At 40.4% G+C, this 24800-nt stretch overlaps 1 long non-coding RNA gene across 1 annotated transcript in view; it reads right to left on the bottom strand.

The window, feature by feature from the left end:
• LOC142072014 (uncharacterized) overlaps positions 1 to 2309 on the bottom strand; it is a 30968-nt gene extending 28659 nt beyond the window's left edge. The window contains exon 1 of the long non-coding RNA XR_012668297.1: positions 2218 to 2309. This is a non-coding gene — a long non-coding RNA (uncharacterized LOC142072014). The remainder of the gene's footprint in view (positions 1 to 2217) is intronic.
• Between the last annotated feature and the right edge of the window lie 22491 nt (positions 2310 to 24800).

Raw genomic sequence — 24800 nt, 5'->3', positions numbered from 1 at the left:
AGTGGACTTTGTTTTATTTTTGAAGGCAGGTTTTTTTTGTACATAAGTCTACATTTGTAATTTCAACTTTCATGTAAAAGAGATTGCATTACAGTACTTGTATTAGGTTTACCGAAAAATACTATTTCTTTTGTTTTTTACTGTGCAAATATTTGTAATAAAAAATATAAAGTGAGCACTGCACACTGTGTATATTGTGTTGTAATTGAAATCATTATATTTGAAAATGTAGAAAACACCCAAAATATTTAAATAAATGGTATTCTATTATTGTTTAACAGTGTGATTAATTGCAATTAATTTGTTAATTGCTTGACAGCTCTAATGTAGAAAAACTTCCAAAATATTTAATAAATTTCAATTGGTATTCTGGTGTTTAACAGTGCGATTAAAACTGCGAGTAATCATGATTAATTTTTTTGAATTAATCGCATGAGTTAACTGCGATTAATCGACAGCCCTAATGGTTAGACGGTGATTCCATTTTTATTTAAATCTTGCTTACAAGGTTTTCCCAATTTGATACAGATCTTAGGTGAAGTCTTTAGCTAGTGTATGTTGGTGTAGCTCCAAGGATCTGGCTCCTCATTTTTGTGAATGTTCTAGAGCAAGAGAGCAAGCAATCATGCAAATCCCAATTTTTAAAGGGGCCTTAATGAATGGGGCCTATACGGTTGCATTGGTAGACCCCACTATCTCATTTTGCATGTCTAGTTTTCTCTACTACAAGGCCTGTTCTGCACTCTGCTAACACTCCCATTGACTTCAGTCAGAGCTTTGCCTCTAGGGCACACAGGACCTGACCCCCAGTTTGTGCTTGCTGATAAGGAACAAGCTAGTGTTCTTTAATGGACCTTATCAGCAACGGGGCGGTGACAAGGGATGGTTTGACTGAATGGTGAAATATATTTCCCACAGAAAAGAATAATATTTGTTCCTGTAGTGCTTGCTGGGATTTTGAACATATCTTTCTGTATCTTACATAACAGGCTTGGGAGTCTACAAAGATGAAATATGACAGCTCAGGTTTGCTGAATTAAATGCAGGCATTTTAAGCTGAACAACTGTCTTGATTATAAAGTCAATAGCCAAGTAAAAACAAATCTTCATGGAAATTACAAACATGTCCATATGTCATGGAGAGCCCACAGCTCAGTAAGTTTTAAAATCCAATCTTCAGAGAGGTTTGTTAACTTTCAGTTTGTGAATGTTATGCACTTACAAGTAGGCAGGTTTCCCTACATCAATTTTAAAGTGAATCTCTAAAAGACATTTTGAAATAAAACTGAAAAAGCAATACAGTAGTCTGATATGTCACATAAAGTCTTACAGAAAGATGTTATCCTTGTTTCCCTAAGTAGTGTGGAATGCTTATTTGATGATGTCTTGTCTAATGCCCACATTTCTATGACAATTCTATCTGTGCTATCCAATGGATGATGATGTGGTAGGAAAAAATGCACCACAAGTGTCATAATTTCTTAACTGCATCTTTGCAGAAGTAATTGTATCTTTTTAGGATCAAATCCTATAGTTCTTACTTGCAAACAATAGGAGTGAAATCCAGGTCAAATGAAGTCAATGTAAGTTTTGCCATTTGCTTCAATGGAGACAGGATTTCATGCTGGGGGTTTTGCCTGAATGAAGAAGGCAAAATTTGGCCCTTAAGTAATTGGCTGGGTTATGGAATGTCTGTAAATTACAAACTGCCCTGAACCAAATCCCTGGATGGAAACACTCTTAGCATGGTGGAGAAGTTTGTAACCAAATTCAGACTTAAAGCTCAGGTTCAACTTTACCAAAGCAAAAAAAAAAAAAAAAAAAAAAAAATTTTACTGATGTGTGGTTTTTTTAAAGTAACATTGTGGGTGAACCCAAAATATATTGTAGGAATATTACTAGCGTGGAGACTGTATCAAGGCTTCCACTTACGTACCTAGGAAATGCAAAATAATCCCATATGCATCAGATATCCCTTTAGGCTCAATTCTGCCCTCATTTACCGTATGTGTATGTGAACAATCATAACTTTCAAAACCTGCTATTCTGCTTTGGGGAAAAGATGAGCAGTGGATCTTAAGGTTATGGGTTTGTCTGTTTTTTTCCTGTTTGAGAAACTAAGTCTATCATGAAAAATTAAAATTTGAAAAAAAGAAAATAAGTTGTTCTTTTATTTTAGCTATTCTCTGTAGAAGAAAATAGGTCTCAAATGCTTACCATAGAAGTTTTCTGAACTCTAGTTCATGATTTCAAGGCACAGCAGTAATCTTTGGTTCAGTGCAAAACACCATTTTCAGGAGTCCTGGCGTCTTTACAAATAGAGGAAAAATGATATTTGGCTGTTAAGAAATTAAAAATGCAATTGCAATAGAATCATAGGAGAGCATTGAACTGTTAGTGATCTCAGCTCAAGAACTGGCACTACAAAGAACCTACAGTTAGCACATCAAGCTATCAAGAGAAATATTATTTTGAAATTAAGATGGATAATGCTTTAATCAATGAGGATTTCTAATTGACCCTATAGATGCCAATGCAAGCTATGACTTTATATTCCAGGTTGCTTCTTTCTATTGAGCAGCACTTGTACAAAAGGGAGACCATATCAGTTACACCAAATGCAGGGGTTATCAATCGTATCTGGCACTGCAAACATGGCATTCATTTTTCATTTCTCAATAAATGGAATACATGAGCTCCTGATTATGTTATAAAGCAGCTGGGACAGGGAAAAGATCCTGACTGGCTGTTCAGCATTCGCCAACTGTTGTTTAATTTCAGTAATGTTATATTTGAAATGCTTCAACCCTGATTGACAGTTTCCATTATCAAACTAATTTTATTTAAATAACTTTCTATGTGACTGAAAAAGGAAAAATCCCCTTAGGACAGGCTTATCAGGCCAAATGGCCTTTCCTACTCAATGGTTCCTTATTAGCTAAATTACAAATCTGTACCTGCTGGGAAGTCAGCATCCAGGCTGTCCTAGGAGTTTTTTAACAGCTCTTAGGATGTTGAGAATTCTTTCTTTGATTTGGTTGTTGAAGAGGTTTTTTTTTCTTTTCTAATGGAATATTCCAATATAAGGTTATGTCTACACTACTGCAGTAAATTGACCTAAATTACACAACTCCAGCTATGTGAATAATGTAACTGAGTTGACGTAGCTTAGGTTGACTTACTGCGGTGTCTACCATGCTGGATCAACAGGACACACTCTCCCCTTGATTTACCTTACTTTTCTTGTTCCAGGTGGACCAGGGGTTGACCAGAGAACACTCTGCCATTGATTTAGTGGGTTTTCAGACCTGCTAAATCCATCCCTGGTGCATCGATCGCCGGAGCGTTGATCCGGCAGTAGTGTATACATAGCTTAAGATTCTTTCAGTGATGTTCTATCACTAGAGAGAGATGCATATTATCAGTAAGTCCTATAACAAGAAGTGCCAGAGGGGAAACAGCTCTCTATTTCTGCTACTGGAGGAAAAAAGGAAGGTGCTACCACATAGTGCTTCATTTGCCTGAGCTACCTACCAACATTTCCTCCAGTGACAGTTGGGAGGCCACCATAACCATACATGAATTTAGATTTTGAGGGGAAAAGGGCTTCTAGCTTGTGGCAAGGATTTTGTTCATGGGTCTGACATGCTACTAATTCCCCTCTAAGGATCCTGCACCTTAGGGAAGACTTTGTAGCAAGAAATGATGCAGACAGAGAAGTTTGTGAGATGCATTTGCAAGAACCTTGCAATGAAAGAAGATGCAGGGGTGATTCTTTCTGGAAACCACAGAGAACATCAGCAGAGCTGACTGAACTCTGGTAAGGACCTTGCTGCTAAATAAAGTTGAGATCACTATAGCTGGACTGGGTAATGGAGTCTCAGGACAGAATCAGGCAACACATCCCAAGTGACTGGAGATAGGCCTGCCTAAGTGTTCTTCCGGACTCTGGGATGATCCTGCTCACTAACACCAAACCTTGAGTGGAGTTTACTGAATGGGAAACGGGAAAGGAACTTAATATAGGGACACCTATTGGACATTGACACTGGCAGATGGCAGACTGATTTAATGGACTACTGCCAAATTTCTTGGAAGGGAGTGTTCTATTACTCATTCAAATGGATATATTGTTGCTGCATTTTCCCAAGTGTTCTGTTCCCCTTGTTTCATACATAGAATGAGGGCTGTGAATGGGGAAGTATTGCCTAGTAAAGGCACTCAGGGAAGCTTTTTAGTGATCACAGAAATTCTGGGTGGGGGCTCAAGTTGATGGTGTTTGTCAGTGTTAAGAGGAATTCCTATCTATGCTTGGTCCTTGTTGCTTCTGACAGCACTCGGCAGAACAGTTACAGAAAGATGTTGAGTACTGGATAACCACATAATGGGAGACCTGGAGAGTGGTGATACAACAGCTCAACTGTTTTCTTTAGTATATGCAGTTTAGAGTTCTTACTGGACCACTTCTAGACTTTGCACAAGTAGATGTTCAAGAAAAGCGGCAATGAGATTTTACAGAGCACATAATATTAAAAATAAAAAAGATGCTCATGTGTTCTACCATAATTTTTATTATTGTTTTTTACTCACTGTTTATAATTAACCTGTGGGTGTTGGAAGCTAAAGTTCATTTGCTTATTGATATATTTTTTTCTCTCAGATACGTTTGGGAAGATTTGTTCTAGTTGGCATTGGCTCTTTCCTTAGAAAGAAGAGCATTATTTTTTATTTTATTCAATACATTGTGTGTGTACACGTATTACATACCATCTTCCTATGCCTAGTGCGTGTAAGTCATACCTTTGCAGAGGGCCAGGACAAGACTTACAGACCACAGGGATGTTGTTGGGGGCACTGGGGCATGGCCACTAGGTAACTCGAAGGGATGGAAGACCACGAGTGTTGATGAAGCCCCCTTGCACTAGGCCTAGGTGTCCTTGGCCCCCCCTTCCTCCTGGAGGGCACTCGCAGCAGCTCTGCGTACTAGGCCCAAGTGTCCTTGCCCCCCCCCGCCAGGAGGCGCACACAGCAGTTATGCTGAGGATCTGCAACAGTATGCTGCAGAGTCAGACTGCCTGAAACTAAGCAAGGCCAAACAGGGCAGATATGGAAGAACAATGCTGAATAAAGCAGCTTTATGTATAGTTTAACAAATGATACAGAGAACCAGGGAACTAGCTGGGAACTGGATTGGCTGGCTATATGGATACTTGGGGCAGCTTGCTATTGGATAAGTATGCTGGGAAAAAGGATGTATAAAAGCCTGTGTGACTTCCTGCTCTGTGTACAGGATTTGAGATTCAAATCTCCCTGTACCTAGTTGAAGGTTCAAATAAACTTTTCTGCTTCTCCACCCCGTTGTGATTATTGGGTGTAGCACACTGGGTAGCGAACCAACTCAAGTGTTGTTCAGCCTCTCGGCAACAATGTGATGATTCATTAGTTAGTCTTAGTAATACTATGTTGTGAGAGCTTTAGATGAAAAGTGCATTATGCAGTGATCACTGTTCAGAAGTTAACATATACAACTATTAACCAAAATACCAGCATTTCCCCATTCTAAATGCAGGAAAATACTTGATAACTCAGATTCTGCACTGTTGTAACTGGGAAATACTGTGGTTGCCATTTTAAACAGGTACTAAGTGCAAAGTTTTATTATTTCAAGTGGTACGTTGTTTTCATAGTGTTTTCTTCCTTATTTATTTAGATCCATATTTATGAAAGAAGCTCTCCCCTCTGAAGCCTCTGGGTACATATACATGGTAATTACATTATCAGCAATGTAAATCAACAAAATCACAACATACTACCTATAAAAAGCAGCACATCCCCCTACTTTTGAAACTAGCAGCAGCAACAATGCTATCAATCTAGCTTAAGGGGAAGCTCTGTACAAATATAATGAACTTCACTTGTTACTGTGTTTCATTAATGCCAGGGAGAGATTTATTTTAGGGTGAGAATGTGTCTCAGGAGTGTTAATGTTAGAGCTGGCCAAAAGCTGTACACCACGTTAAACTGATCAATATCAATGTTGTTAGTTGATTTGCAAAAAAAACCTCAAAAAACCAAAACAAAACAACCCAACACACAGGAAAAAAATCAATCATTCTCACCGCAATTTCCCCCCCATGAAAATACAAGCCGTTATTGCATGGAATGGAAATGGTCATTCAGCTGGAGCAAGCTGTGAAAGTGGCTAAATGGAGAGTTTCAGTCAGAATGATTGGAGGGAGAATCATTTTTCCAGTAACTAAAATCCAGCTGTTTTTATCATCAAAGGCCATGTTTGTTGACAGAAGAAGAGAAATGCATCCTATTCCTGTTTTAAGTAAAAAACAAAACATAAAACCTTCAACCTCATGAGAGGTACTTCTGTCATATATCATGAATGCTCTTGAACTGTCCTATGTTTCCTGCTGGTGAAAAAAACATACAAAGGGTACAAAGTATTCCAAAAGCCTCTGTGGCTTTTAAATTGCTCTCTGGGATGTAATCCCTCTTCACCATGCTAGAAATGCAGAAGTTGAGGCCAAAATAATTTAGAGGTCATGCACTGTTCCCTCTAAGCTGTGCACGTGTGTGCACGCACACAGATCCTAAACCCCGTGCACCCGGCAAAACACCGCATGCTCAAAAATTTGCACAGAAGCACAAACATTTGCACAGAAGAAATTTTTTGTGCACATGGCCTGTCAAAAATGAGAGGGAACATTGGAGGTCAGGGAACTGGGTGGGTAAAATTAAGGTGAGTGGCCTCTTACATCAGTCTTACACTGTGTCAAGGTTCCTCCCCCACTCTGAACGCTAGGGTACAGATGTGGGGACCTGCATGAAAAACCTCCTAAGCTTATCTTTACCAGCTTAGGTCAAAACTTCCCCAAGGTACAAAATATTCCACCCGTTGTCCTTGGACTGGCCGCTACCACCACCAAACTAATACTGGTTACTGGGGAAGAGCTGTTTGGACGCGTCCTTCCCCCCAAAATACTTCCCAAAACCTTGCACCCCACTTCCTGGACAAGGTTTGGTAAAAAGCCTCACCAATTTGCATAGGTGACCACAGACCCAAACCCTTGGATCTGAGAACAATGAAAAAGCAGTCAGTTTTCTTACAAGAAGACTTTTAATAAAAATAGAAATAAAGAAATCCCCCCTGTAAAATCAGGATGGTAGATATCTTACAGGGTAATTAGATTCCAAAACATAGAGAACCCCTCTAGGCAAAACCTTAAGTTACAAAAAAGACACACAGACAGGGATAGTCATTCTATTCAGCACAGTTCTTTTCTCAGCCATTTAAAGGAATCATAATCTAACACATACCTAGCTAGATTACTTACTAAAAGTTCTAAGACTCCATTCCTGGTCTGTCCCTGGCAAGACCAGCACACAGACAGACACAGACCCTTTGTTCCTCTCCCTCCTCCCAGCTTTTGAAAGTATCTTGTCTCCTCATTGGTCATTTTGGTCAGGTGCCAGCGAGGTTACCTTTAGCTTCTTAACCCTTTACAGGTGAGAGGAGCTTTCCCCTGGCCAGGAGGGATTTCAAAGGGGTTTGCCCTTCCCTTTATATTTATGACACACTGATATAGCCCCATTAATTCACGGCAGTTTTAAAACCAATGCAAGAGAAGAATCATATGCTAAACTGCTGGTGGAGCTCTGCGGGTCTTTCCCTCCATAGCTTGGAAGTGACCCCGTCAGTGTGTGTGTAATGCCTTCTCTGTGTGTAATAGGGGCTATCTCTTTAAGAGATTTATGAGGGGGAGGGTAGGAATGAGTTGTGGCTGGGTCATTGTTGCTAGGCAGATGCACAATTAGCATCTGCATTGGGTGCGGTAGTTTTGGGTATGCTCCCATAGATTCCCTGTGGCTGGACTCCGACTCCATGAGGGCAAGTAGTCAGGGCAGCTGCTTTAAGAAAAAGACCAGATGCTCTGTGTGGGTTGGGAGAAACAGAGCCACAGGAGCAAAAAGCAGGCTGTTTCCCCTAACTCAGAAGCATTTTGCAGCAGGTTAATGATACTGTTAACTCTCTGACAGGGAAGTCCTGGGAGTGTTAATTGTAGAAATGGAAAATTGGGAGGGAAAACTAATTTCTTGTATTTTAATTTTGTACTTGGAATGTTGTTTGATTTTAGCCAAACTGCTTTAGTTAAATTGTGTCAACTAAAATGATGCATCTACTTTTCTCTTATTTAAATGTGGTGGTGGGGAATGAGTCAATTATATTTTTCTATCCTCAGTTTTTTATTTTTGTTGTAATTTTTGTTGTTGTTTTTTTTAAAATGTATATACTTAACAGAGTGGTTGATTAATTGGCTAGCTGACTAGCTAACTGGGTGATTTCAGTGGAGGAGGAGAAAGAATCTGCATCCATAGAGCCCGGCAAATCTGCGGAGATCCGCTTTATATCCGCAGACCATGTCTGTGGATTGCGGATGGATGTGGATAATCGCTGCTAGTGTAGGAGTCTCACAACAGATTTTTTGATGGCTTCTGAGTGCAGCCACCAACTCTTGCTGATGGCCACTCTGAAATTTTTTCCTAAAATACTTAATTAATTTTAGGATAAACAAATAAATGTGCACATCCACGTGTCCATATCATTGTAATTTACTTATGTAGGGTTGTTTTGTTTTTTTCCAGACTCAATAATAAAAATAATGTACAGTTGTCTCTATTCTTTACTGGATCTAAACAGAAGAGAAACACAAATACGGTGCTTTGCACGTTTTTGTATTTTTTTGTTGTTTCTTTTGCTTTTCTGGTTGCTTTTTTTTTTATAAAGACTTGCTAGTTGGTAAGTCTGCTGCTATGAAAACATGGTACTTGTATGTTAATATCACTTTTCACAGCCTCCCAGCTAGCTACTAATGTGCTGTGAAAAGTGATATTAACAAACATACAAGTATCACTTTTCACAGAAGATTTACTCAGCCCTGACAAGCCCAGAGACAAATTAAGCCCTGGATGGGGAGGTGGGTAGGAAGGCAGCAGGGGCCAGGGTTGATTGACAGGTGAGCCCAGGGAACGGAGCTCTCCACTGCATAGTCAGACACCAAAACCCCATGACTGGAGACTGTTGCCTGCCATCCCAGAGCTGAAGTCCAACCCCACCACCTCAGGGAAGGTGGAGAACTCACTGGGTGGCTGCTCCTCCAGCAGTTGTATCTCCAGAGGGGGACCCTACGGGCAGGGTCACTGTTTTGTCCCCCTCCCCCAGTCACTGCCCAGGATTTCTGTGGCCGCAAGAAAAGCCTCTGGTGGCTGCATTTGAGAAACGCTGTGCTAGTGTGACCATCTTGAATTTTTTAGCCTTCACTTATTTTTTCAGTGCTCTGAGGTCCAGTATGGGTCTCCAGCCTCCCCTTTTTCTTGGGAATCAGGAAATATTAGGGTAGGAATGAGTTGTGGCTGGGTCATTGTTGCTAAATTTAATAAAATTTATTAAAAATAAAATAAATATATAAAATAAAAATCTTTGACTCTGAGTGTATAGGGATGGGTTCTGTGGCTCCTGGGTGTATGAGATGATCTATTTCCTGTCTTACCAGTCTCTCGTCAAAAAGGTCCCTGAAGAGGGATGGGGAGGCAGATGTGGGGAGGTGAAATGTATGGAATACCCTTTCAAGATAATCTCTAGAACCCCTCTGTTGGTTATGTGTTCCCAATTTTAAAGGAACAGAGCAAAGTGGCATCCAAAGGGATGCGGGAGGTTAGAAAGTTGCAGCTAATGTCACTGGGAATGGTCATTTGGGCCTCGACCAAGGCATCAAAACTGGTGTTTCGATGTGGAAGGTTGTGATGTTGAGGACAGAGTCTGAGGGTGTATGCCTCTGAAATTTGGAATTTTTCTGCTGTGGCTCATAGTACCACTGTGATGGGTACAGGGGTGCATGAGATTTGTGGGAAGACTGAGTACTAAATTTCCTTTTCTGTCAAGGTGTATAGATCCCTGCTACTGTAGTGTGGCCCTGGAGTCTTTGAGAGTGTGGAGTGATGCATCGGTCTTATCTGCAAACACCTTGAAGCCTTCAAAAGGGATGTCCTCAACAGTAGTCTGTACTTCCTTTGGCAGCCCCAAAAGATGCAACCACAACACCCGTCACATCACAACCACTGCTGAAATCATGCATACTGCTGTATCCATGGCGTCTAGTGGGGTCTGGAGTGCTGTTCTTGCCACTAATTGCCCTTTGTGTATGATGGCCTGAAATTGTTCTTGTCATGACTCTGACAGGTGGTCAGTAAAGATGTTGAGTTTGGCATAGTTCATATGGTCATATTTGGCTATTAAGGCCTGGTAGTCTGCAATTCTGAATTGCAAGGTCACGGAAGAATAGGCCTTCCTTCCAAACAAGTCAAGCCTTTTTTGGTCCCTATCATAAGGGTTGTATTTCAAGTGATGTTGGTGGCCATGGGAGTTTACCACATCCACCATGATGACATTATGTGGAGGCTGATGTGATGGGTTCCTTCTGGGGTGCCACCTGGAACTAGGGTACCTTCTGACTCACCAGCCATGGCTCTATCTCACGCTGTGCTTCTGTGACAAGCTGCAGACCTGCTCCCAGTTCTACATTTCCACCAGGTAGGGACACACCCAGCTGCAGTTACATGCAGGCTGACCAGCCACTGCATGAACCAACAATAGAGAGGCTACAGCCAAAATCACTACCAGCTTTCCAACCTAGGACCTCAGAGCTGTACTGTCCTGCCCTGGTCAAAACCCTGATCGGTATGAATTTGTTATCCAGTTTGCCTCCCCCTCAATGTGGAGAGGAAATGCAACAGCCTTTGCCCCTTGAGTTAAGATTTCCAAGCACTTCATTCAAACTCACTGGTTTAGATAAAGCAAAAACAAATTAATTAACCACAAAAGAGAGATTTTAAGTGATTATAATTGATAGCAAACAGATCAAAGCAGATTACCTAGCAAATAAACAGAAGCACAAATTATACCTAAAATACTAGAAAGATAGGATATGCATTAGCAAATTCTCACCCTGGCTGATGATACAAGCAGGCTCCAGATTCTTAAGGGACAAGCTGCTTTTGCTTTGCAGCTTGGGATCCCCAGGTTTTCATACTCAGGCTAGAAATCCCTTTAACCTGCGTTCAGCTCTTCCCCCCCCCCCACTCAGTCTTTGTTCCTCAGATGTTTCCAGGAGTCCTCTTGTGTGGGGAGTGAAGAAGAACAGATGATGTCACTCCCTGTCTTATTTAGCTTTAGCATATGGCAGGAACCCTTTGTTTCAAGCTTGGTTCCCAGACCAGTTTGTGGAAAAATACAAGACATCCCAAAATGGAGTCCAGAGTCATGTGGCCTGATTACATGCCCTTGCATACCTTACAGAATCATAGCAGCCATTACTTACAGGATGTCTGAAGCAGGAAGCAGGATACTCAGGAAGGCTCACTGTGTGGGAGATAAGCTTTTCTTAAGGCCTATTGTTTTTCCTAATGGCCCATTACCTTGAATAGGCCCATCAGAGCCAGCTATCTAGACTGGAAGCATTTTGCCTAGTGAGTGTGACCCAGGTGTAACTTTTGAAATACAGATACAGCATCAATATTCATAACTTCAGAGACAAAAATGGTACATGCATACCAATAAGATAATCATATTCAGTAAATCGTAACTTTTCCAATGACACCTTACATGACCCATCTTATACAGAATGCATCAGAATTATGTCCTAATTCTTTCCTAATCAGACAACTATGAAGAATATGGGGTGCAGTGTCACAGTTGCGGGGAAAAAGAAATTCCGTATATTTGGGGGATACATAGTACTTTTTATTGGCCCTTTTGTATGTTAGTGTGGCTAATGCTGGTGTTGGCCATATGAGCTTAGCCTGATCCAAAAGAGCCTCCATGATGGAGAGGGCGATCCTCGAGGAGGAGGATGTATGTAATATGTCCAACAACTTATGGTGGGTGTCCTTTACATCCTCAAGAGGGATCTGCAGTGTATCTGCCACCCTCTTTGTAAGGTCCTGAAAGGGCCTGAAATCATCTGCCATGGATGGTGGAAGGGGCATCACTGCTGTGTCTGGAGAGGAGGAAGAGATATTAGTTTGCAGTGTGGTCTCCTCTTCTAGTCTGATATCCTGCTGCTCAAAAATTTCCCAAGGAAGTTATGAGGCTCTAGATATGGAGGCTGAAGGAGAGGGCCTCACAAACTCTTGGTGGGTGACACTAGAAGCTGGGGAGGTGTGGGGAGTCTTAGTGTTATAGGGTTTCTATTAGTTTTTTCTTCGCTCACTTTTTGGAGGTCTTGAATGGGGAATCCAAAGATTTTTTCCCTCAGTTTACCCTCTTTAGAGGTAGAAGGCTCGAGTCACTGGGGAGACTTGGGACCTGAGTTGGTCACAGGTTGAAGAGCTCCCATCATAAGGAATAGTTCGTTAGTTCCTGTTTTTTTCAGGATCTGGCTTTCAGCTGTGGACAACAAGTACACTTTTCTGGAATGTGGGCCTCTATGAGGCAACATACGCAGTAGGAATGTCTGTCTGTTACTGGTATAGACTCCCTCTTAAACCCGGGGGAGCCAGGCATGCCCTTTGCTGGGGGCAATCCCCAGTGGTGTAGGGAAGGGGTAAAATAAAAGGTTTTTTGTTGTTTGTTTTTGAAGAGGGAAGAAAAAACTAATAGAAACCCTATAACACTAAGAAAAGGCGACGGAAAATGCTAAGAATATCTAAGAGAAAAGATTTCTAAAGAGGGAAAGTATCCATGAATGGACTAGTCAGGGGCAGTTGACTGAGGTTTGGTTCACCTGCACAGAGGTAGTTAGGCTGAAGGCAAAGCACGTGGGAAGGAGAGCGCATGTGCGGGCTGAACAGATACTGCTATCAAAGATCTCTAATCAGAAGCACAGGGATGCAGACACACCTACAATGGAGCACCCATAAGGATGCTACTTGAAGAAGAACACTTTTTCTCCAGGCCCTTCATGATTCCATAGATTTTCCCTTAGTTGTCTCTTTTACAAGCTGAAGAGTCCCAGTCTTTTTAATCTCTCCTGGTATGGAAGCTGTTCCATACCTTTAATCATTTTTGTTGCCCTTTTCTGTACCTTTTTTAAATCTAATATATATTTTGAGATGGAGTGACCAGAAATGCACACAATATTCAAAGATGTATCCAAAACCACAAAAACAAAACAGCTTGTCCCCCCAAAACAAAGAAAGACATGCAGGAAGGTTAGGTCAGTGACACTCTGAACAAAACATGACATTCTCAGCACCAGATACATAGCCATAGACCCTGAGTAGTTGCACACATCTGTCGCTGTGCACAGCCTTAAACAGGAACAGGAACACTGAGTTCGGAGAGCAAGAACCAGGAACAGGAACAGGGAACAAGAAGGCAGCATGCATAGCAGTGATCACAGAGCCCTTTTTCTTTCTTCCCTCTGTGTTCACTTCCACTACACAACCAATTCTGAGTTTCGGTGTAGTTATGATGTCTCCCAGTATGTCCTTGGAGGAGTTCTGGGTTAAAAATAAGACAGGTTATGAACATGTATCTCTCTATAGCCCCTGTTCACCTATAAATGGGGATAGAGATCTCCTTCCCTGGTAGAGCTTCTGTCCATCTGGAATTCTGGGTAAATACTGCTTATTCTCCAGCCCTGCTGCCCCCTGTTCACCAGGAGCAGAGAGTTCATTAATATGTAAAGCTTCAGGGCTTAATTAATAATCAGGTCCAGGTTCATACAATCCACTATTACTCCCTTAAACAATTTAAGGACAAATTTTCTGCAGTGGCTAGAACAACTTGCCAAGATTCTTTGCTTTTTTTCAGGCCCTATATGGTCACACTATTGTGATACTCATCAGGTGACTGGTTATTATCTAATTAATTGTTTGATATGTTATATGAAAGTTAGTTGAAGAGAGCTTTTGTCAAAAGGCTTTAATCTTGAATTATGTGATGTTCTTATTAATAGTTAAATAAAGCCCATATTATTTGTAGTTAGTTACACATACTAAGATAAGGAAAAGGGGGAAATCTTATGCTCTAGGGAGAGGTCTGGTAACCACAGAGATCAGGAAAGCTTTTTCTCCCATCTTCTCTATGTACATCTCTGCACAATTAATTATGAGAATTATAGGATTTTCTAGACTTCCTCTGACTGCTAATGACATGATACCAAACATGATTGACTGATGGTATAATATGGTTTGGTAAATCCTTTATTTCTGAAAGCGTAGGCAAATTTTGCAAACAGAATAAATAAAAAAATGTAGGGCTGTCAATTAATCACAGTTAACTCACGCGATTAACTCACATTGTTAAACAATACCAACTGACATTTATTAAATATTTTGAATGTTTCTACATTTTCAAATATTTGATTTCAATTTACAACACAGAATACAAGATGTATTGCTCACTTTATATTATTTTTTATTACAAATATTAGCACTGTAAAAATGATAAACAAAAGAAATAATATTTTTCAATTCACCTCATACAAATACTGTAGTGAAATCTCTTTATCAGCAAAGTGCAACTTACAAATGTAGATTTTTTTGTTACATTTTGTTTTTGAGTGCAGTTATGTAAAACTTCAGAGCCTACAAGTCCACTTAGTCCTACTTCTTGTTCAGCCAATCACTAAGACAATCAAGTTTGTTTGCATTTACGGGAGATAATGCTGCCCTCTTCTTATTTACAATGTCACCTGAAAATGAGACCAGATGTTTGCATAACACCATGGCACTGCTAGGTATTTATGTGCCAGGTATGCTAAACATTCATATGCCCCTTCATGTTTTGGCCACCATTCCAGAGGACATGCTTCCATGCTAATGATGCTCCTTAAAAAAATAATGCATTAACTGAATTTGTGACTGAACTCCTTGGGGAAGAATTGTATGTCTCCTTTTCTGTTTTTCCTGTGTTCTGCCATATATTTCATGTTATGACAATTTCGGATGATGACCCAGCACGTGTTGTTCGTTATAAGAACACGTTCACTGCAGATTTGACAAAACTCAAAGAAGGTACTAATGTGAGATTTCTAAAAGTAGTTACAGCAGTCGAGCCAAGGTTTAAGAATCTGAAGTGCCTTCCAAAATCTGAGAGGGACAAGGTGTAGAGCATGTTTTCAGAAGTCTTAAAAGAGCAGCAGTCCAATGTGGAAGCATGTACTTAGGAATGTGTGCGAAGCATGACGGGTCATGTGGATCTTTAGCGCATCTGGCATGTAAATGTCTTGCGCCGCCGGCTACAAAAGTGCCATGCAAATGCCTGTTCTCACTTTCAGGCGACATTGTAAACAAGAAGTGGGCAGCATTATCTCCTGAAAATGTAAACAAACTTGTTTGTCTGAGCGATTGGCTGAACAAGAAGTACGACTGAGTGGACTTGTAGGCTCTAAAGTTTACATTGTTTTATTTTTGAAGGCAGGTTTTTTTTGTACATTAATCTACATTTGTACGTTCAATTTTCATGATAAAGAGATTGGTACTTGTATTAGTTGAATTGAAAACGACTCTGTCTTTTGTTTCTTTTTTACAGTGCAAATATTTGTAATAAAAATAAAATAAGCATTGTACACTTTGTATTCTGTGTTCTAATTGAAATCAATATGTTTGAAAATGTAGAAATTCAAAAATATTTAAATAAATTGTATTCCATTATTGTTTAACAATGTGATTAATCGTGATTAATTTTTTTAATTGCTTGACAGCCCTAAAAAAAAATCAAATGATACTCTTTTCAAAAATAAAATAACCTCTTCCAGGCTATAGCAAGTGTCCCTAACTATTTTGACACTGACATAGTGAATAAACAAATGCATAGGGGACAATGCAGCCAATTCCATGGCTTAGCAGTTCTGCAATGTGGTTGATTTGAGAACAAATAGATTTGTTCCACTCCAAGACTGGGGAATGCAAAAGTGAAAGCAAAGCATTTTACAACCATCCTGTGCCATCTGCCATTGGCTTAATTAATTTGATTTAGAGCTGGTAAAACTTGGAATTTCTGTTCCGTGAGAAATTCCAGTATCTTGAAATTTCCTTTTCTCCAGAATTGGAACAAAAATGCATAATTCCCCACAAAATAAATTTCTGAAAAATTTCATTTTGGAAATATCAAAATGACCTTATTGAAGTGCTTCATTTTGAAATTTGTATTAGAGTCTAATTTATAATATGATTTCAATATTACTCTGTGTTATATTGTAAAAGATGAAACAAAGTCAAAATGAGGTGATTCAATAAGGTTGTTTTAGTACGGGGTGGGAAAACTTTTTGGCCCAAGGGCCACATTTGAGTCTGGAAATTGTATGGTGGGCCATGAATGCTCATGAAATTGGGGTTAGGATGCAGGAGTGGATGAGGGCTCTGGATGGGGGTACAGGATCTGGGGTGGGGCCAGAAATGAGGAGTTCAGGGTGTGGTATGTTCAGGGTGGCGCTTCGGGCAGGGACAGAGTGCGGAACCCCCTGGCTGCCCCTAAAAATAGGTGCTGGAGGGGGGGACATGCTGCTGCTTCTGGAAGCCTTGGCATGCATGCGCAGAACAGCATCCGACCTTGCTCCCCAGCAGGAGCTCAAGGGCCGGATTAAACCAGCTGGAGGGCCTGATGTGGCCCGCGGGCCGTAGTTTGCTCACCCCCGTTTTAGTATCTTTGAAATGAAAATGTGCACTGTTAAAACCAAATGTTTCAATAATTTTTTGTTGAAAATTTTGATGAATCAACAAAACATTTATTTTTGTTAAATCAGCATTTTCCAACATAAAACTGTTCAGTCAGATAATCATCCTGCTCAAAAATGATCATCTATAGGGAATATTGCTAAGGCCACTTCCTTACTGTGACAAGTGGCTTTATTTCCTAGTGCTAAGTCAAAGAATCTGCAACACTGAGCATGAGGGACCTAAAAGATGCAAGAAAAATAGGGGTAAATAAAAAATAAGCACCATAAACTTATTGTTCCACTAACAGTAGCAAAAAGGGAAAAATAGTCTTTTGCTTTAGTTTGATTTTATTTCAGAGCATTTCTCTGAGCTTCAGAGATGGGAGTTATATAGTACTCGGATGATAAAAGGTATCTAAAGGGATTTTAAATGAGCGGTGACAAAGTGAGAGGGAGAGAGAGAGCAAAAATGATCTGAGACTAGTTGTAGAATCATAGAATCATAGAATATCAGAGTTGGAAGGGACCAAGGAGGTCATCTAGTCCAACCCCCTGCCCAGAGCAGGACCAATCCCCAACTAAATCTTCTCAGCCAGGGCTTTGTCAAGCCTGACCTTAAAAACTTCTAAGGAAGGGGATTCCACCACCTCCCTAGGTAACACATTCCAGTGTTTCACCACCCTCCTAGTGAAAAAGTTTTTCCTAATATCCAACCTAAATCTCCCCCACTGCAACTTGAGACCATTACTCCTTGTCCTGTCATCTGCTATCACTGAGAATAGTCTAGATCCATCCTCTTTGGATCCACCTTTCAGGTAGTTAAAAGCAGCTATCAAATCCCCCCTCATTCTCCTCTTCCGTAGACTAAACAATCCCAGTTCCCTCAGCCTCTCCTCATAAGTCATGTGTTCCAGACCCTAATCATTTTTGTTGCCCTTCGCTGGACTCTCTCCAATTTTTCCACATCCTTCTTGTAGTGTGGGGCCCAAAACTGGACACAGTACTCCAGATGAGGCCTCAGCAATGTGGAATAGAGGGGAACGATCACGTCCCCCGATCTCCTGGCAATGCCCCTACTTATACACCCCAAACTGCCATTGGCCTTCTTGGCAACAAGAGCACACTGTTGACTCGTATCCAGCTTCTCGGCCACTGTCTCCCCTAGGTCCTTCTCTGCAGAACTGCTGCCTAGCCATTCGGTCCCTAGTCTGTAGCGGTGCATTGGATTCTTCCGTCCTAAGTGCAGGACTCTGCACTTGTCCTTGTTGAACCTCATCAGATTTCTTTTGGCCCAATCCTCCAATTTGTCTAGATCCCTCTGTATCCTATCCCTACTCTCCAGGGTATATACCACTCCTCCCAGTTTAGTGTCATCCGCAGACTTGCTGAGGGTGCAATCCACACCATCCTCCAGATCATTAATGAAGATATTGAACAAAACTGGCCCCTTGGGGCACTCCGCTTGATACCGGCTGCCAACTAGACATGAAGCCATTGATCACTGCCCATTGAGCCCGACAATCTAGCCAACTCTCTACCCACCTTGTAGTGCATCCATCCAGCCCATACTTCTTTCACTTGCTGGCAAGAATACTGTGGGAGACCGTGTCAAAAGCTTTGCTAAAGTCAAGGAATAACACGTCCACTGCTTTTCCTTCATCCACAGAACCAGTTATCTCATCATAGAAGGCAATTAGATTAGTCAGGCATGACTTTCCCTTGGTAAATCCATGCTGACTGTTCCTGATCACTTTCCTCTCCTCTAAGTGCTTCAGAATTGATTCCTTGAGGACCTGCTCCATGATTTTTCCAGGGACTGAGGTGAGGCTGACTGGCCTGTAGTTCCCAGGATCCTCCTTCTTCCCTTTTTAAAAGATGGGCACTACATTAGCCTTTTCCAGACTTCCCCTGATCGCCATGAGTTTTCAAAGATAATGGCCAATGGCTCGGCAATCACATCCGCCAACTCCTTTAGCACTCTCGGATGCAATGCATCCGGCCCCATGGACTTGTGCACATCCAGCTTTTCTAAATAGTCCCAAACCACTTCTTTCTTCACAGAGGGCTGGCTACCTCCTCCCCATACTGTGCTGCCCAGTGCAGTAGTCTGGGAGCTGACCTTGTTTGTGAAGACAGAGGCAAAAAAAGCATTGAGTACATTAGCTTTTTCCACATCCTCTTGTCACTAGGTTGCCTCCCTCATTCAGTAAGGGGCCCACACTTTCCTTAGCTTTCTTCTTGTTGCCAGCATACCTGAAGAAACCCTTCTTGTTACTCTTAACATCTCTCACTAGCTGCAACTCCAGGTGTGATTTAGCCTTCCTGATTTCACTCCTACATGCCTGAGCAATATTTTTATACTCATCCCTGGTCATTTGTCTAATCTTCCACTTCTTGTAAGCCTCTTTTTTGTATTTAAGATCAGCAAGGATTTCACTGATAAGCCAAGCTGGTTGCCTGCCATATTTACTATTCTTTCTACACATTGGGATGGTTTGTCCCTGTAGCCACAATAAGGATTCTTTAAAATACTGCCAGCTCTCCTGGACTCCTTTCCCCCTCATGTTATTCTCCCAGGGGATCTTGCCCATCAGTTCCCGGAGGGAGTCAAAGTCTGCTTTTCTGAAGTCCAGGGTCCGTATTCTGGTGCTTTCCTTTCTTCCTTGTGTTAGGATCCTGAACTCGACCATCTCATGGTCACTGCCTCCCAGGTTCCCATCCACTTTTGCTTCCCCTACTAATTCTTCCTGGTTTGTGAGCAGCAGGTCAAGAAGAGCTTACAGAAACACTGGAGCTGTGTTTCTTGGGTTATTTCCCCATGGCCTACAAGTCTTCAAGTTTTTTCTGCGCTTGGGACCTATTTTCTACTGCTCAGATGTTTTGGTGTTTTAGTGTGTAATCATAGAATCAGAATCATAGGACTGGAAGGGACCTTGAGAGGTCATCTAGTTTAGTCCCCTGCATTATCCCTTGGCATTTAGTAAGGAACTGAGAGACTTTTTCCATTGGACCATATGAACTGGAACCATAAACTCACTGAACATTAAATCCCACCAAATGAGGGTAAATCCATCCTCATCATCGTATCCACTCATTATACTCCGCATCTGAACATAGCCATTATATGAACAACATACCCCCATATCTCAGTGTCTGTACTTTGACCTGTTAACCTTTTACCCCCAATCGGGGAGATTGCAGATTATGTATTCCTTATGCCACCCATTCCTAAACTGAATTTCGCACCCCTTGATAATCTGTACCTTATTCCCTGATAACCAGAAACTTCTATGCTTAAACTCTGTACCGTTTTCTTTTTACTTCAACATCATCTTAATAAAATTATTAAATTTGTTAGAACCCCTTTTTATTGAATGATTCTGATATTTAAAAAAATCCTGATAACATGCCTAATTAAACTAAGTTAAATCCTGCTTTTATCATTCAAAAGATAAATTAGGCTTTATAGCTGAGCAGGAAGAAATGAAGCAAGTTCATTTCATCCTAAAATTGAGCAGATCACTTAAATTGAGATGCATGATTTTATGGTGCATTGAAGTAGGAGATCCTTGGTCAGCTTCTAAGCAGAAGCAAGCATCACCCTTCTCATCCTGGCATAGGTTCAGCGCATGTTTGATTGAGACTGTCCTCTCTTACTCGGCTAGAACACTACAAATGGGCTATAGCAGGTGTCCATAACTGCTTTGACACTGACATAGTGAACAAAATATGCAGCCAAATTGGGAGGGGTAATTGCTTGTTACATCCATTCATTGTGGCTTGTTTTAAATTAGGGGTTGTCTACATAGTGGGGTAATGCAGTCTATGGGGGTATGATTTCTAAAGCACACTAACGTGTTGCATGTTAATTGGTCTCTGTAAACCCTGCTGGTGTGCTTTAACAGTGCATTTAATGTGCAACACTTTTGTGTGCTTTTTAAATTAAAGTCTAAGGGAAAACACACATCTCCTAATGTAACTGTGAATGAATAGTATTATGGGTTTGTCTCCCCATCCCACTTCCCACCCCCTTAACCTTATTCTGGGTTTGCTGAGATTTTCTTCTGGTTTTAGCTCAATATAACATCAATCAGCAGTAACTTCAAAGCAATCTCTGCACTGCACCAGAGTTGGAAATCAGTACATAAACTTTGCCTTCAAAAGTCAATGAATTTATTTAAAACAAATTAATGAAGACAAATATATTATTAAGTTCTTCTAGGCACATTGAATGCTGCTAACTTTATTTTTCTTTAACAACTCTTTCAGGAAAGTCACACATTCTTAGATTGGTGAAAAAAGTAAAGAAGAAATTAGCTAGCAAGTTCCTTAGTATCTAGGGAAGCAGAGGAGTAATCAGTGCCCATTGAACACCAGCATAGAATTCATTTTCACAACTGTGAAGTGCTAGATAAATAGAGCTGTGTAATGGTGGAACATCTTTTTCGCTATATTTTTTATTTTAATTTAAGCAATTTTATGCTTCACAATGTTACTTTTCAGCAAAAAAGTGAGGAAGTGTTGCATAATACATCAAGAATATATACACTGGTTCTGAGGTCCAGAAGGAGGTGAGAGGCAGACAAGTTGAAAGTCTCTGGGTAAAGATAAAAGGGATAAAAATATGTGCGATGTTATGATAAGTATCTCTATATATCACCAAATCAGGAGGTGAAGGTGGGTAAGGCATTTCTAGAACAAACAACAGAAATATCCAGAACACAAGACCTGATGGTAATGGGGGACTCTGACTACTTAGACATCTGATGGAAAAATAATACAAAACACAAAATTTCAAATAAATACTTAGACTAAGAACATAAGAATGGCCATGCTGGGTCAGATCAGTGGTCCATCTCGCCCAGGATACTGTCTTCTGACAGTGGCCACTGCCAGACTCTTCAGGGGAATAAACAGAACAGGGCAATTATCGAGTGATCCATTCCCGTTCATTCAGTCCCAGTTTCTGGCAGTCAAAGGGTTAGGGATACCCAGAGCATGAGGTTGCATCCCTGGCCATCTTAGCTAATAGCCACTGATGGACCTATCCTCCATGAATTTTCCTAATTCTTTTTTAACCTAGTCATATTTTTGGTCTTCACAGCAACCCCTGGCAATGAGTTTCACAGGTTGACTGTGTTGTTTGACAAAATCTTTCCTTGTGTTTGTTTTAAACCTGCTGGCTATTAATTTGAGTGTCTCCTGGTCCTTATGTTATGTGAAGCAGTAAATAACATTTCCATAGTCACTTTCTCAATGTTATTCATGATTTTATAGACCTTTATCTTATCTCCCTTTAGTCAGCTTATCTCAGTTGAATAGTCCCAGTCTTTTTAATCTCTCCTCATATGGATGTTGTTCCATATTCCTAATAATTTTTGTTGCACTTCTCTGTACTTTTTCTAGTTCCAATCTACCTTTTTTTGAGACTGGTTTGCCAGAACTGCATGAGGTATTTCAGGTGTGAGCATACCATGCATTATGATATTCATTGACTTATTATTTATCCCTTTCCTAATGGTTCCTAACATTCTGTTAGCTTTTTTGACCAGCACTGCACATTGAGCAGATGTTTTCTGAGATGATGCCTCCAAATTCTTTCTTGAGTGGTAAGAGCTAATTTAGAGCCCAACATTTTATATCTATTGTTGGGATTATGTTTTCCAATGTGCATTATTTTACACTTATCACCATTGAATTTCATTTGACATTTTGTTGCCCAGGCACCCAGTTTTGTGAGATCCCTTTGTAACTCTTTGCAGTCTGCTTTGGACTTAAGAATAGTGAATAATTTTGTATTGTCTGCAGATTTTGCCATCTCAGTTTGCCCTCTTTATCCAGATCATTTATGAATAGGTTGAACTGTACTGGTCCTATGCAGATCCTTGGAGGAACCCCATTATTTAACTCTCTTCATGTGAAAACTGACCATTTATTCCTACTCTTTTCCTCCTATTTTTTAACTTGTTACTGATTCATGAGAGGACCTTCCTTCCTAACCCTGTGACTGTTTACTCTAAGAGCCTTTGGTGAGGGACTTTGTCAAAAGCGTTCTGAAAGTCCAAGTCCATTTTATCAACTTTCACCCTTGGCCACATGCATATTGACCCCCTCAAAGTATTCCAACACATTGTTGAGGCATGATATCCCTTTACAGAAGTCATGTTGACTCTTCCCCAACATAGTGTGTTCATCTACATGTCGGATCATTCAGTTTTTTATTATAGTTTCAACCAATTTGCCTGGTACTGAAATTATGTTTACTGTCCTCTAATTGTCAGGATCACCTCTGGAGGCTTTTTAAAAAATTGGCTTTACATTAACTATTCTTCATTTATCTGGTACAGAGGCTGATTTAAGTGATAGGTTACATATTACAGTTAGTAGTTACGGAATTTGAGTTCCTTCAGAACTCTTGGGTGAATACTGTCTGGTCCTGATGATGTATTATTGTTTAATTTATCAGTTTGTTCCAAAATCTAGTCTATTGACATCTTAATCTGAGACAGTTCCTCAGTTTTGTCTCCTAAAAAGAATTGCCCAGGTGTGGAAATCTTCCTCACAGCCTCTGTAGTGAAAACTGATGCAAAATAATTCATTTAGTTTCTCTGCAGTAGTCTTAGAATCATAGAATATCAGGGTTGGAAGGGACCTCAGGAGGTCATCTAGTCCAACCCCCTGCTCAAAGCAGGACCAATCCCCAATTAAATCGTCTTGTCTTCCTTGAGTGCTCCTTTAGTACCTTGATCATCCAGTGGACCCACTGATTTGTTTGGCAGGTTTCTTGCTTCTGATGTACTTAAAACATTTTTTTTTTGCTGTTAGTTTTTGTGTTGTTTGTTAGCTGCTCTTCAAATTCATTTTTAGCCTGCCTAATTATATTTTTACATCTGCTAGAGTTTATGCTCCTTTCTATTTTCCTCAGTAGGATTTGACTTCCAATTTTTAAGGGGTGTCTTTTTGCCTGCAACTGCTTCTTTTACTTAGTAGTTTAGCCACTTTTTGGTCCTCTTACTTTTTTTATTACTATTATTTGGCATAGACATTTAGTGTGCATCTCTATTACAGTGTTTTTTTAAAGTTTTCATGCAGCTTGCAGGCATTTCACTTGTGTTACTGTTACTTTTAATTTCTGTTTAACTTAAAAAAAGATGAACTACATGAAAATAGGGAAACTAGTTAAAGGCCACTGTGATGGGCTTCTTTGTATTTTCCCCTCCACAAGGGCAATACATTTCATTAAATTACGGTCACTATTACTGAGGAGTTCAGCTATATTCATTTCTTGGAACAGATTCTGTGCTCCATTTAGGGTTAAAACAGGAATTGCCTTTCCCCTTGTGGCTTCCAGGACTAGCTTCTCCAAGGAGCAGTCATTAATGATGTCTAGAAATGTTATCTCTGCATTTTGTCCTGAGGTTTCTTGTACCAAACTGGGATAGTTGAAATCCCCCATTATTACTGTTTTCTGTTTTTGTAGCCTCTGTAATCTCCCTGAGCATTTCACCATCACCATCCTGGGCATGTGGCCAGGAGTATTTCTACTGTATTATTATCATTATTTAAGCACAGAATTTCTATCAATAGAGATTATATGGTACAGTTTGATTATTCAAGATTTTTACTTTATTTGACTTTATGCTTTCATTGACATATAGTCCCACTCCCCCATCAACATGACCTACTCTGTCATTCCCATATATTTTGTACCCTGGTATCACCGTGTCCCATTGATTATCGTTCCACCAAGTTTCTGGGATGACTACTATATTAATAGCCTCATTTAATACCAGGAGCCTATGAGGAAAGTCTTCAAATATGTTAATGGCTTTTATAAAGAGAACTGTGATCAATTGTTCTGCATGTGCACTAAAGATCAGACAAAAAGCAAGGGAGTTTTAGGTTAGATATTAGGAAAAACTTTCTAACTGTAAGGACTCTTAAGCTCTGGAATAGGCTTCCAAAACAGCTTGTGGCATCCCTATCATTGGAGGTTTTTAAAAACATGTTGGACAAACACTTGTCAAATATGGATGGATTCAGTTTTCTTGGTCCTCCCTCAGTGCAGGGAGATGGAGTTGATGGCTTCTCAAGGTCCCTTCCAACCTTATATTTCTGATTTTACAAAAT

This window comes from Caretta caretta, chromosome 5, assembly GCF_965140235.1.
Source record: "Caretta caretta isolate rCarCar2 chromosome 5, rCarCar1.hap1, whole genome shotgun sequence".
In the NCBI taxonomy this organism is placed as follows: Eukaryota; Metazoa; Chordata; order Testudines; family Cheloniidae; genus Caretta; species Caretta caretta.
The sequence above is the reverse complement of the archived record's forward strand: the minus strand, read 5'-3'. Positions and strand labels throughout refer to the sequence as shown.